The 13,557-nt window shown below is 29.9% G+C and overlaps 1 pseudogene; it reads right to left on the bottom strand.

Annotated features, from left to right (window-relative positions):
• Positions 1-2,354: 2,354 nt before the first annotated feature.
• Positions 2,355-7,782, bottom strand: LOC105117761 (ribonucleoside-diphosphate reductase small chain A-like; annotated as a pseudogene).
• Positions 7,783-13,557: the final 5,775 nt, after the last annotated feature.

Genomic DNA, 13,557 nt, shown 5'->3' with positions numbered 1-13,557 from the left:
TTATTTATTACTTCGACACTCCTGCACTTGGGAGAAGACATCAATCTTTCCGTCATGTCACTGAGCTTCTTAGATGTGACAATGAGATCATATATTAACTAGGAAAAGAAAATTCAGTAGTAGATGCCTTGTCTCGCCGTCCTAGTAGTCTCCTACTCAATTAAATATTTATTTCACAAAGCAGCAGTAACTGATTTGTACATGCAGAAAATATTCTAGCAGATAGCAAATGATCCTACAAGCAACTATGTAGTAAAGAATGGGCTATGTTTTTACAAGCAAAGGGTGGTGGTTCCACTTACATTACGGGATCAACTTCTCCACGAGTTTCATGATAGTAAGGTGGCTGGACATTCTGGAGTTTTGAACAGTTTCAAGAGACTAGCTCAGCAGTTTTATCAGCCTTCTATGCATAAACATGTCCAAGATTACATTCAACACTGTATAACCTACCAAAAAACAAAGTCTAAGACACTAGTACCAGCTGGATTGCTCCAACCACTCCTAATTTCTTGTCTTGTTTGGGATGACATCTCTCTAAATTTTATCAAAGGATTGTCATCTTCACATATGTCAAGAACCAAGTTGAAGCTAAGTTTAGCTTATCATCCTCAGACTGATAGATAAATAGAGGTGGTAAATCATTATCTAGAACAGTATTTGCAATGTTTCGTCCATCAATGGCCTCGCAAATGGTATAACTATCTGTCATGGGTGAGTATTGGTATAACACCACTTATCATGGCTCAACCGGGATGACACCATTCCAAGCCTTATATGGTCGCCTCCCTCCATCAATTCCTCATTATGTAGATGGGTTGTCTCGTGTTAATGATGTCGATCAAAGTCTTCTTAATCAGGATGAAGTACTACAGCAATTGAAAATGAATTTGGAGCTTGCTGCCACTAGGATGAAACATGTGGCTGATCAAATGAGATGAGAAGTGGAGTTTCAAGTAGGAGATTTGGTGCTACTTAAACTACACCCCTCCGCCAACATTCTATGTTCAAATGCTCGCATCAAAAACTTGCTAATTGTTTCTATAGGCCATTTCTAGTTGAGCAAAGGTTGGATAAGGTTCCCAAAATGTCATTGGTAACGTCAAAATTAGAGCCAATTGAATATAAAAGTTGTAGAAAATTATCTCAGCTTTCTTGTGTAAAACATTCAACTCCTTTCGACTTCTAAAACTATAGATATGGCCAAATTACTGAACAGTGCTTGGGCTGGAGGACAGATTTGGGCTTCTTTGTTTTTGCAACAATTTGGACTTGAAAATAGCCTTTTTAAATCTTAGGCTCCTATGAAAGTTGTAGGCCTATATCTTACCTTTTTATCCATATAAAGTAGACCTAAATCTGAGATCTATAGCTCCAGATATAACCCAATTACCAAACAGTGTTCCGGTTTGAACTGTACCGACATCTTTTTTCTAAATTTGGCCATCTCTTTATCCTTTCAATTTCAGTTCTTAAATTCATCGATGAATCCTTTTATTTATGTGATAGGCCTGCATTTAAAATGAACATTTACCATAAATTAAAGGTATCTTATATTATTAGATATATTATTATAAAACATGCTTTAGTTAAGGAGTTATTGATACTTCAAGTACAATTTAGTTAAGGAGTTATTGATAGTTTAAGTGCAAAATAATGATATAAAACCTTGATAAAAATACACTTTTAAATATCAATCAGTAGCATATCATCTTAGTGTACCACCTGAAGCTAAAATTCACCTGATGTTTCATGTTTCTCTTCTAAAGAAGTATGTGGGTACTTCTCTGCCTTCGGTTGTTGACCTGCCACTAATTTCAGATAAAGGACATATCCAAGTTGAACCTGAGCAGCTGGTCGATACGAGATGGATTAAGCATGGTACCAAGTTGATTGAGGAAAGTTTGGGGCAACGGAAAAGTTTGCTTGCACAAGACGCTACTTGGGAGGATACATAAACTGCTCGAACAACAATTTCCTGCATTGAACCTCGAGGACAAGGTTCCACTTGTGGGGGGAAGTATTGACACACCGAGAAGATCTCCCAGGTCTTGAGAAAAAATCCCAAGTTTTTAGCTTAAGATTGCATTGTTCGTTCCTAATTTATTGTTTTAAATTTCTCTTTTTGCTTGGTTGGAGGTTGTTAGTCACCTCTAGAATAAAAGCTAAGTCATGGTCTTGACTAGTTGAAGTCTAGGAGTCAGTTTAGCTATTTAGTTGATGTAAAAAACTCTATTTAAGGAGTTCGTTTGGAATACCAGGGGTACGTGAAGAATTTTATTCAAACTTGTGGTTGTCTTACATCTAAAAAAAGTCAAGTTGCTATGTGATTTTCATTGTGACATGAGAGGGACCTATCAGAGAAGCCTCATAAAGAACTGTAGCAGCAGATATCTTCTCATCATCTGATCCCTTGACTGCAAGTTCAAATATGTTCTTGAGCTCTGCTAAGCTTCCATCAAATCCCTTGGTTAATTTACAAAAAAGAGCATCTGACATACCTGGCTTCAGCAAAGAAAAGGAAGTACTGAAGACCAGGACAAAATCTAAGAAGTTGACAGATAAGGAAAGTTAATTTACAGATTCCATCCTTGGCTTTTAATAGTTAAAGTTCGAACAATAGAAATATGATCTGGATAAATTAACGGCACTGACTTTAACATGAAGTGTGAGTGTTCTTGAAGCAGGGCTTGAAACCAGAGCGTTAACCATCACTGGCGAAAGTGGGCCCCCCTCATGAATGATGACCAACCAGGCACCTGGGCTGGCACACTGTGAGGTATGTGGTTGATGCATCCATTGACATTCCCAGGCCAGAAATACACTGATGTGTCCATTAGATTTCTCGCGATGCAAGCCTTAACAATAAGATGTCTCATGTTTGCAGCTGAACGTAACAACACAAGACTTACAATTAGGAAACCTCAACAATATGTTGAATGAGGAAGCACTGAATGTTAAATACGAGTAACAAAGAGATCTTAGCCAAACATCACATGCATAAAAGAACGTTGGAAAAATAAAAGATGTCCATCAATAAGAACAAGCATTGCAAAGTTTACAGTGTGTGTGATGAAAAGAAACATCATTTGAATGGTCCGATCAACCATCGTTGTTTAAGGCCTTTTAGAAATACGTTGAAAGAAATCTTTTCAAGAAAAAAAATGAAAGAAATATTTTATTTGCAAGGATTGAATAGTAAAATTCTAGAGAGAGACGACCAGAGGACAACATTGGCTGGGGTTTCCAAGGAGATGTTGGGGCTGCATTGTTGAACCAGGGAAACTGTCAAGGATTTATCACTGTATCTATCCTACTAGATTTTTTGGATCCTCCATCAAATATCATGTAGCTCAAATTTTTTTTGAGGAATTCAGAAAGTTGTCCCAATTTTCTTTTCTTGGTCAGGTCATAGGTGAAAGATCACAGAAGCAGATGCCAAGTCCAACCCCCTACACGGTGCAGCATTGAACAATTGCCTAATGCACTAATGAATAATAAACTTTAAGAACCAAGAGAGCAAACTCAAGTTGGGGGGGATTGCACCTTGTTGACATGGAATTATATAAATCTTGTATGACTAATGAGATGATTTACTAATTACTACTTGGACAATACACACACACACACACATACTTGATTAAAAGCTTATCAGCACTTAGATTCAATGATGATTTCACTGCCATTCTAGCATCAATTCATCAGTGATAAAGGTAGTGCATAAGCTTTTTAGATCATGAATGCTCCTGATGAGTTATCTAGGCAACATTTTTGAAACAAGCTTCTAGTGAAGTTATGGATTGACAGCATGATTGGAAAAAAGCACCTGATTGGACACTTACTCATTGGCACCTTCCCCTCCTAGCAAACAGAACAAAGCAACATTTCCTATCATGCATTCTGATTTCTGATCCTTCGAAAGCTCTATCATGTTCAAGATGTTTAATGAATACCAGTCGCAACACACCCGTTTCAAATTTCTACTTTGAAAGTGAGAACTTCACTAGCCAACTTCTAGTTCTACAAGCATGTCAAAACATATGGGAAGACTTCATAACACGCAGAATGATGATCAAAACCTCTAAGCTTTAAGTAACAAATACATTTTGTTTAGAATAATTATGAAGAGCAGACAGCATGATGATATAGACATTCCACCTTGAGAGCATAAAGTAGTGCAGTATCAGCACATGACACCCTTTGGATTAGGACAACCACTAGAAAGTAACAGAAATACCAACCAGAAACGATAAAAACATATGACAAGTTTAAATTTTAAAGACAGACCAAAAATTAAATAGACAAATACCAATTTGCACAGCCAGTGGTGGAGCCACAGTGGATCAAAAAGGGGGCAATTGCCCCCTTAATTTTTTTTTTTATATTTTTATATTAATATATTAAACTCATATGTTAATATATATATACACACATCATTGCCCTAATTTTCCCCCTTTTTTCTTTTTTTTTCTTTATCTTTCCCTGTCAAATATTATTCACTTGCCATTTCCCGTCTCTTGCTTAACTCATCAATTAATTTTTCTTGTATTTTGCTTTATGTTTTAGGTAATTTTTTATATATTTTTATATTTTTTTTAATTTTTTTTATAATTAGTTATTAAAAATATTAGGGTTTATGATAATTTAGGAGTTTTTATATGAATATGTTTAAAATAAATATTTAAATATATTAATTTAATCAATTAAGTATTTTTTTGTTATAAAGAAAGAAATTAATATTTATGCAAAACCACTATTCTTAACATCTTTTGCATTGATAGTAGTTTATTGAAATTTAATATTTTTACATGATTTGTTTACAAGTAAAATATCAAGTACAAATCATGTTTTCCAATCATTGTTTCTCTTACACATACATATACTAGGTATTGTTCCTCAATTAATTAAGTATATTTTAATTAACATACTTTGAGTATATATATATATATATATATATGAATTGAAATAGGTTTTGATTTTAATGAATTTATGTGTATTTTTAAATTAATTTTACTTGATATATATCTATATAATATATTATTTATTAATAATTAATATATATATTTTAAATTACTTTCTAATATATATCTATATAATATATTATTTATTAATAATTTGCTCCCTCATTTAAAATATTTTGACTTCGTCATGTGCACAGCGTTGCTTGATCTGGGACCTGCTATCAAGTCGAATATAGAAAGAAATGTCACCATGAAAAATAGTAACAAAAATTTTGGATGCCCACTTTTGGCATATCTATGAAACTTGATATAGACATGAATTCTTCATCCATCTTGAAAACGTAGTTTTTTCCACCATCTTGCAGGCAAGACATAGTAGATGCCTTCTGGTAGTCTCCTGCCCTCCTCTCAAAGAAATTTGCTTTCCCTCTGAACAACGAAACAAGCAGGTAAAACAATGAAAATTGTGTTCCAAATAGAAGACATCATACTAATACACCCTCCAACATCAAAAGTTTGAAGGTGCAAAGTCAAAACATAGACTTTTTTTTTCTTCCTTCAAAATGCCCACCAATTTACATGTGAAAAGTTGTGTGACATTACCACCTTCCACTCCTCTATTAATAAAATTTATTCCTGTTTATTTGTTAGAAAATAATTTTTTTAAATAATTTTAAAAAAAATAAATTCCTAAAAAATAAATTATTTTTCGATGTTTAGTAATGTTATAGAAAATAAATTAAAAAATATTTTTCAGTATTTAACTATATTATAGAAAAATAAATTATAAATAACTTATTAATGTTTTTTTTTAATTTAATGAAATAATAAGAAGCAAATCTTACAAATTAAAATGTTAAATGAGAATGAAATTGAAAAAAATCTAATTTTATAAATTATCTCAAATAGAATAAATAATAATTAAAATAATAGAGATCAAATCTAACAAATAAAAAAACTAAAAGAAGATAAAATTAAAATAATAATAATTACAATTTCATAAATTATTTCAAACAAAATAGGTAACAATAAAAAAAATAAAAACCAAATTTGATAGATAAAAAATTTTAATTAAAAAATATTAAAAGAAAAATAAATAACAATCATAAAAATAAAGATCAAAGTTAAAATAAAAATTAAATTTTAAGGGATAAGTTTTTATAAAATATATATCAATTAAAAATTTCAGGACTAAATTTGATATAATCAACAAATAATATAATATTTTTAAATTTTTTCACAACTTCTAAAAAGTATTTTCTTTTCAAAATAAAAAACACTTTATTGAAAATTAAATCAAATTTTTATTTAAGAGGAAAATATTTTTTATTAATTAATTTTTTTATTAAAAAACAATCATAAAAAAATTTAAAAAAGTTACCCGGCAAACAAATACCTAAGAAGTAGGCACGCTATTTGCACAAAGTAGATTTTTAATATCACTTCATACTATCACTGCGACGTCCATTCTTACATAAGGTCAAACTTCATGATTTTTTCTCACTTCCACCCTTAATGTGGTGAAATAAACTAAAGACCCGTGCTTCTAAAAAGAATCACATTTTTTGTCCTTGCAGTTTAATGATCGAATTTGGGCTAACCATGGGTTTTAAAAAAGACTAATTTCTGAAAGGCACCAAGCAGAGGCATGAGGTGCTTAGTTGAAAATGATAAACCACTTTTGCCAAGGAGCAGCAGCCACACAACAAATTCAGACAAATAAATCAGATGTGGGATGTCAGTTTTTAGCAATACGTTCACAAGACTACTATACTCGCTTCAAGGATATGAACTCCATCCAATCGAAGGGATTTTCAACGTTGTTCTTCTTCTGATGCAATCTGATAATAAGGAATTCATGTAAGTAAATTTTCCTTTTCTAATGATGAATGACTAAAAACAAGGGTGGGATATCAATGGAGAAATACCAAAAGACAGTCAGACACAAACTTTATGTGCTCTTCTTGATTGTTGCATCCGCGCTGATCAATGCAAATGGTAGGGCTTCACAGACAAACTTGGTCTTAATTTCCACTGCTTCACCAACAATATGATGAACTTTTTGCCAATGAATTGCTTCTGCAACAAACTGTAAACAACAAAAACATATATGTTTCCAGTAAATGCTCTACCCATTGTATTAACAACACCAGAAGATCTGTACATCTAACTATGACTCGATTATTGAAGTCAACAATTAAAACAATACTAGAAAAAAAGTGAGAGAGAAATCTCCACCTATAAAGAAGGCAAGCAAAGTCACAATGCAGCCCCTCATCTCTAGATATTAGTTCGTTCGAGAATGTCAAAACTGGCATCAAGCCTCTCTTTTTAAGGCAGAAAAATGGTGCAGAAGCTGAGACCAACAATATACAGACATCGTATATATCTTAATATGCAATATGAATTCCAACAGAGAGAAAAAAAAAGAAAAAAAGAAAGAATGATCAAATATCACACAAAACATATAACACTCTTGTTGTAAAATTTAAAAAATAATACCTGCCTGAGAAAAAGACTCCTTCAATACAAGAAAAGGCAACCAGTCCCTCTCCAAAAAGTTCGTAATTGAAAATGGAGAAGAATGAGAAATTATTATTGGAGGCATGTGTTCCAACAGGCGGCTTAGACGTACTTTTAATCCTCTTTTTATGTATTGTCAATTTCACAAGCGTCAAAGAAGAATGATGTATACCTCTGTATCCAATCCAATGCCCTCTTAGATTTCTAGCCACACACAAGGAATGTTTGCAATAGCATTGAACAACCTATGCTTCTCCTTGGAGTCCTTGATTTATGTCTCCAGAAGCAAACTACACATCTTTGAAAGTGAGAAGCAGAAATTTTCCGAATCACACTTTGAATTATGGTCCAAGTAGGTTTTGTTGGATTTTTTATTGTGGTGGTATAGACTTAGTTATGCATTGAAATTAGATCCGAAGCAAAACTATTATTCTCTGTAATGTTTTTAAACTACTGCTACGGTAATGCTTTTAAACTACTAATAAGAAAACAACGGTTATTATCATTAACAATTATTAATAACATTGTATTTTTTAATAGTGGTTGAGTTAAAATTATATTATTTTTTTATCTATGCTATTTTTAAAAAAAATTATCAAACTATACTAGTTTGATAAAATATCCTTGGATTCCAGGAAAACGTTGTCGTTTGAAGTAAAAAACCTTGTCTCACCACCCGGAAAAACTAAATAATTCATTTTATAAGAAATAGATGGTCACACTCGTTTCCCTTGTTTTAATTTTTGTATTTTGATAGCAACGAGCATGGGGTGTTGATGATGTGACGCTGTTAACGACACCCCCTTTTGTTTTACAAACAAATAAAAATGAACGAGGTTATTTCCGTGCTAGGATAAAAAAAAATTAAATATAAGAAATTATAAGTATATTTAAAAAGTGTGGAGGGATTCACCGTTCAAAATACATACTGTATCCTTTCATGTAAATTCATGGATAGAATGTTCATAATATCAAAATCAATTTTCAACCTAAACTTCATTTATTTAGTTTTTTGTTCCTAATTTTAGAAAAATAAAAGAAAGTTACTAGATTTTAGTGTTAAAGAAAAAAAGTTTTTTATTAACATTATTCTAACCACAAAAATAGATGATATTGGTGTTAAATTATTTCATGAATAAAGTTTATATTAGAACCAATTATAGATGTGACTAGGTTTTTCTAACTTTTAAAGATTTTGATAAATTATTATGTGATTGATATATAACTCATAATAAATTATTTGTCATTCCACAAAAATTTATCGTCAAGTCAAATTATGGATTGAGTGATGTTACTTATGATTGAATCTTTAAATAAGAAAAAATTATGTTGCCTTAAGAAAATAAACTGAAAAATAATTTTAATATTACTAAATTCATAATAAAACCTTTTGGCCTAGAATATTAAATATATATATATAAGCTTTTGCATGTTGTACTCTAACAAATATATAAATTTTAATGAGTGTTAAACCTACCAAGATGCTTAGTGTAAATTTAATGATGAATATCAAGTTATTTAATCTACTAAATTAAGAAATCTAAATTTTCATATTCTAGTGAAAACTTATGTTAATGTTAATAAATTAAATATAATAATGAATACCAATGGATATAAAAAAGTAAATGAAGATGATAAAGTTGATTTTAAATTCAATAAGAAAGATAATGTTTGACATGATTAAAAAAATGAAGAGGAAGATTTTGATTAAAAGGTGTTGAGTTAATTTAAATGTGATATTTTATTATATAATAAAATTATAATATATTATAATTGTGTAAGATATTTGGTGGTACTTTATAATGCCTTGTATTTATATATCATAGATGATGTTGATCTTTTATGTTTTTTTAAAGAAAATGTCTAAATATGTTTATTATCTACTTTTTTTAAGTTTAATTTAGCTTTTAATTACTTTTATGTTTTTTTAAAGAAAATGTCTAAGTATTTATCATATGTATAAGTATTTATTATCTATTTTTTTTTAAGTTTAATTTAGCTTTTAATTAGCAAAGATATTCTTTTTTATTAAGTTTAAGAAATCCCTTTCTATGTTTTTTAACATCGACTAGTATAAAAAGAATTTCTTTCCATATTAGTCTTGTGATTATTAGTTTTTGTAAAAATATAAAGCAAAGATATTCTTTTTTATTAAGTTTAAGAAATCCCTTTCTATATTTTTTAACATCGACTAGTATAAAAAGAATTTCTTTCCATATTAGTCTTGTGATTATTAGTTTTTGTGAAAGTATAAAAAAAAAAATCAGACTTGAATTATGGTTTCAAAAGTGTACGTATTCTAGGCATCAATCAAATATATTGCAAAATGAACACGAAGATCTAGAACAATGTCCATATTGAATATTAAAATAGAAAAATATGAATGATATGTGCGAAGCTAGTTAGATGCAATCCAAAATATTAAATTTGAATTGATACAGTTACATTTTATCTATCTGATTGCATTATAATAAGAAGATGTTGAAGTGCTTCTAGTTTTATTCTTTTAGTTACAACTATACAATATTTTATATAACATGAAAATGACCCCAAAGGACTAACGACAATGCTAACGACAGGGATGATGCAAAAAATTATTCTGATAATTAAATAATATTTTAAGTGATAAGTGGGCAGCATCACGACCAATAACTTTATATTATATCTGCACATTCCTTGACTCTTGCCCCTAACTTCTCGCTCACTCGTCCAAATATTTCTGTTGTTCGCTGTTCCTTTGTCGAGTCAAGAAACAAGCAAAGAAAAATAAAATGTTAGGACCTCCGTGCTGTGCAAACCCATTACAATTACTAAAAAATCAATACAAAAGAAGTCTTGGTCGTTCACTACCACAGTGAAATCATCATTTTATCTTCTTCAATAAAATCATTTAAATAGTTACTAGAAACAAAATAATTTTTTTCATGAAGTTTAATTGTTATTGTTATATTAATTAATGATATATCAGTTTTTTTATATTTTAAAAGCATAATAAAATAACTTAAATATTTTTAAAAGCAAAAAGAATAATTAAAGTCCTAGTTTTTTTATCCTTTTAATGCTTCAATTACACATCAAAATCGCTACATTGCCCCTACAAGAAAAAAAATTAATTTTCAACTACTTTTTTATTTTTTTATTATGTTAGAGCTTGAGCTCGATAAGACCTCATCCTAACCAAGCTTTATAAAGCTTGATAAAGGTAGGAGAGAGAGAAAATGATAGCTTAGTTGGGTTATGGCCTAACCAAGACAAGAAAGCTTGATGGGGTCTTAGCCCAGCCAAGTTTCAACATCTTTTTTTTTTTAATTATATTCTCATTTGCTCCCTAAAAAGTCCTGTAAATATATATATTTGGAAGATTTTAACATGCTAAAGAAGAAGAGAAAATACTTACAATGTGTGCTTGCATTAAAATGTTATCTTATAGGCATGCCTTTGAATGTTTTGCTATTTTTTTGAATTTATTAGATATATTGCCAATGTTTTATTGATAAAGATTCATGATCTTTTTGGAAATAGTAGTGACAAGAACTTAGAGAAAGTTAGTCACAAATACCTAAAGAAAAATGTCATTAGACTTGCTAATTAGTACTTAAAAATACATTTTATCAAGATTTTATATCATCATTTTATACTTGAAGTATTAATAACTCCTTAACTACAGGATTCTTAATAATATCATGTCTAATGCTATAAGATACATTTAATTTATAGTAAATGTTCATCTTAAATACAGGCCTATCACATAAATTAAAGGATTGATTAAGAAGTTCAGCTACTGAAATTAAGAAGACAAAGAGAGGCTGAAGCTTAGAAAAGTGATACTGGTTCGATCCAAACTAAAATACCATTTAATTATTGGATTATAATTGGAGTTGTAGAACTTTGATTTAGGTTTGCTTTATATGGATGGAAAGCTAAGACATGGACCTAAAACTTTCATAAAGAGTCCAAGATTCAAAAAAGTCATTTTTAAGTTCAAATTGTAGCAATAACAAAGAAGTCTGAATCTATCTTGCAACCCAAACACTATTCAGTATTCAGCCCATGTCACGAGTTATAAAAGTTCAAATACACCGATTTTGTTGTTTTTTTTTGAAAGCTTAGACAATTTTCTAGAACTTTCATGAGGACAAATTATTCAAATTCTAATATTAGCAAAGATGTTTTGATCAAACAAGAAGATAAGGATTGTCATCAAGTCAAAATGTAGCCACCTACTCAACAATTAATCAATAGTTTCAAATTTTAGCCTATAAAAGGAAGCATGTTCCGTACATTTAGGCATCTTAGTTTTCAGTTCAAGATCATAGTCTTGCTCTTTTTCTTTATATTTTTGTAATGTTTAAGTTTTGTTTTTATTAATCTCTTGTTTATGCTTTTCATTTCCTTTACTTAGTTAATTTATATCTTATTTATTTATGTTTAACTTATCTCTTATTTATGTTATTATCTTGTTTATTTATATTTCTCTTTTTCATTATGTTTAGTTAAGTTTATTATGTCAAGGTGAAAAAGGTACACTAATGGTGTAAGAATAAGTATAGTATAAACTCAACATAGACTTTAATATCTGATACTAACATGTTTTTTATTTGTTATATTGTTCACTCTTAATACTTTGCTTGTTAAATAGTTAATTTAGATTTATGTTGTATAACCCTTAGTACAACAAATACTTGATACTTTCATAGTCTAACCATATGGTATAACCGACACTTGTGCTATAAAAGAAACTTGATTTATTGTTAACATAAGTTATAATTAAGAATACCTGACAACATTTACAAGTATTAGCATTTCAAATAAGTTAACTAATATAATCATGTTAATAATTTATAATTCGATTGGAACCTCTTTTCTGTGTGGTTTCCAGTTGAGTAATAAAAAGAGTTTATATTATACTTGTTTGAAATACCATTAGTGGATGCTCTAACCTTGAAATTTATTTTTATTGTTTATTCTTCACATTAATCTTACATCTCAAAATCCTCTTTAACTTCTTCTTGTTGTTGTTTTTTATAATTTATATAATTAACCTCCATGTGGTTTGACCCTATTCTTGTCGGGTTATTTATTACTTTGACACTCTTACACTCTTACACTCTACACTTGGGAAAAGACATCAATCTTTTGGTCATATCAATAAGCCTTAGTATTCTCATCTTCTCGTTGCATGACTATAAAGATTTTTATGTTACTTTTTTTGGTAAGAATAGTTGTGTTGAAGTAACTAAGTAGTTTCGAGTTGAGATCACAAAAGTGTAGAATAGAGCTAGTTTTTAAAATGTGATATCATTGATGTAACCATATTATTCAACAGTTTCACCCATATTTCACTAATGTTTACCCATGTTACATTTATAAAATGCCTTGATATTCTTTGTTTTATTTTTTGAAGGTACTTTTAAATGAAAAAAGTAAAAAGGAGTAAATTGGAGATAATTGACAGATTTGATGTTCAGTCGATGTTTTGTACACATCGTGAGTTCTAAAAGTCAAAATGAAGTGATTCCAATGGCACTAAAAAGCTAACATCCATACCTTTCTGAAAATTTATTGCAAGAGATATAAAAAGAGAAAGATCATGGAAATCACATCCTTCAAAGTCAAATCTTGCATTTTGCCACTATTGACCTTTGTCCATTCAAAATTCAATATCTGGAGCTATAGAAGTCCAATTTTGTTGGATTCCTGACTCAAAGGTCTATAAACGCTCCAAATTTCAGCAAAAAATGATGTCATATGAGGGATATATGATTTTTCAAAGATGACAACTGAATTCTACCAACAAATAAGTTTGTGAAGAAACAAGTCCAAATTACATTCCAAAGCTTCTAAACCGATATCTAAGTTTTTATTTCAGCAATTTGGGTCCTCTTAGTCAAAATTTGAAGATTTCATACAAGGCTAATTCTTCTTTTTAGGAAAATAGTTATTGAAGTACTTAAATGTAAACTATCAATTTAAGGGAGGACTATTTTATAAAATAGAAACTAGGGTTTCTTAGCATATAAAAAGAAAGAAAGAAGGGAGAGAGGGCTAAAAGGGGGGCAACAACCAGAAGTGA

This window comes from Populus euphratica, unplaced genomic scaffold (assembly GCF_000495115.2).
Source record: "Populus euphratica unplaced genomic scaffold, PopEup_1.0 scaffold1517.1, whole genome shotgun sequence".
NCBI classification, from domain to species: Eukaryota; Viridiplantae; Streptophyta; class Magnoliopsida; order Malpighiales; family Salicaceae; genus Populus; species Populus euphratica.
The sequence above is the reverse complement of the archived record's forward strand: the minus strand, read 5'-3'. Positions and strand labels throughout refer to the sequence as shown.